At 54.3% G+C, this 2,072-nt stretch overlaps 1 pseudogene; it reads left to right on the top strand.

The window, feature by feature from the left end:
- Positions 1 to 772: 772 nt before the first annotated feature.
- LOC137757383 (spermidine synthase pseudogene) lies at positions 773 to 1,657 on the top strand (annotated as a pseudogene).
- The last annotated feature ends 415 nt before the right edge of the window (positions 1,658 to 2,072 follow it).

The raw sequence follows: 2,072 nt of genomic DNA, 5'->3' as shown, positions 1-2,072 counted from the left end.
AGGTAGGAAACAATGTTATATAGTAAGAGAGGAAATCATCAGTGACTTCAAGTTTAATGAGAAAGGTACATTCCAGCAGAAAGCAGATAAGAGCCTTTGATTTTCTTGACAGTAGCGCTATCCAGTACTTTTAGTTGGTCTTCAGGTGATCAAACCTACTGGTTTGCCGGAGACTTTTTCCCAGTTTTAACACTGAGAGTCCTAAATCCTGGCAAACTCCTCCGTCCAGGTCAAAATGGGCCTGGGTCCATTTGGTCTTCATGACATTGGCTATGAGTTTGTCAAGCTATGCAATGCGGAACGGAAGTTCACAAGGCTTTCCACCTTCAGAGTGAAAACTAATTTTATTCTAGGACACGCGTATTTTCTGGTAATGAAATATCATTTTTATAATTTTGTATTAAATGTGTTTGCTTGGTAAGTGGGCACAGCACATCTTGTGCTCTCTAGTGGATGTTCCCAGAAGTGCTGGGAGGGGATTATGCCATACAGAAGTGACACAGTGATCTGGAGACATGGGGTAGAATGTTAATGATAAGAAATGGGTAGGAGATAAAGAGATACCAAAGGCCTCTGCAAAGAGGTTTCGGGTTTCGCCCCTGCCGGCAGGCTCCGCCCCGCCGGCGGTGGTAGGGCGCGGGCGGGGTTAGGGCGAGGCGCGGGCGCTGGGTGGGGCTGGTTCCGTTGTGCTGCGGCTCCGCGCTGCCTGCAGTCCCGGGCCGGAATCCCGCTCCCCGGGCCTCGAGTCCGCCCGCCCGCCAGCCTGCCAGCCATGGAGCCCGGCCCCGACGGCCCCGCCGCCATCTGGTTCCGCTAGACGTGCAGCCCATGGCCCGGCCAGGCCCTGTCGCTGCAGGCGGAGCAGCTGCTACACCATCAGCGCTCGCGGTACCAGGATATCCTTGTCTTCCGCAGTAAGAGCTACGGCAACGTGCTGGTGTTGGATGGCGTCGTCCAGTGCACAGAGAGGGACGAGTTCTCCTACCAGGAGATGATAGCCAACTTGCCCCTCTGTAGCCACCCCAATCCACGCAAGGTGCTGATCGTCGGGGGCGGGGATGGGGGTGTCCTGCGGCAGGTGGTGAAGCATTCCTCCGTGGAGTCCGTGGTCCAGTGCGAGATCGACGAGGATGTCGTTCAAGTCTCCAAGAAGTTCCTGCCGGGCATGGCCGTTGGCTACTCGAGCTCAAAGCTCATCCTACGTGTGGATAATGGTTTTGAGTTCATGAAACAGAACCAGGATGCTTTCGCTGTCATTATCACTGACTCCTCAGACCCCCTGGGCCCTGCTGAGAGTCTCTTCAAGGATTCCTGTTACCGGCTCATGAAGATGGCCCTGAAGGAGGGTGGCATCCTCTGCTGCCAGGGCGAGTGTCAGTGGCTGCACCTGGACCTCATCAAGGTGATGCGGCAGTTCTGCAAATCACTCTTCCCGGTGGTGGGCTACGCTTACTGCACCATCCCCACCTACCCCAGCTGCCAAACCGGCTTCATACTGTGTAGCAAAAATCCAAGCACCAACTTCCTGGAGCCCGTGCAGCAGCTGACGCAGAAGCAGGTGGAACAGATGCAGCTGAAATACTACAACTCTGATGTACATCGGGCACCCTTTGTCCTGCCCGAGTTTGCCCGCAAAGCCCTGAATGATGTGTGCTGAGCCCAGGCGCCGCTGCCGGTGCCGCCCAGGACCTCCGGCCAGCGAGCCTCCAGGGTGGCTGGACGCCGCCAGCCCTGGATGAGACTCCCGCAGACTCGCTACCCAACCCAGTGTTATAGGCCCCAGAATGCTGCCCGGCCTGCCCTGTTAGGACTTTCTCTCTGTGTGGCGTTCAGCTTGAAAGTTTATACCAGGTGCGTACAGCACCATCTCCACCTCTGTCGCCCCTCACTCACCAAACACGTGTATCTAGAACAACAACGAGAACAAATATTCTGCCAATATTAGGAACTCAATGCAAGACATTTGTATACTGTTTAGTTTTGAGTATGCAAGAGTCTATTTTGGGGGAAATGCAGTTTCTCCTCTAAGCCACTAGTAGCTGAGAACTTCATAGTAGAGTTTATGTCTTGGA

Source organism: Eschrichtius robustus, chromosome X, assembly GCF_028021215.1.
Source record: "Eschrichtius robustus isolate mEscRob2 chromosome X, mEscRob2.pri, whole genome shotgun sequence".
Taxonomy (NCBI): Eukaryota; Metazoa; Chordata; class Mammalia; order Artiodactyla; family Eschrichtiidae; genus Eschrichtius; species Eschrichtius robustus.
Note: the sequence above shows the minus strand (reverse complement) of the source record. Positions and strands in the feature narration are given on the sequence as shown.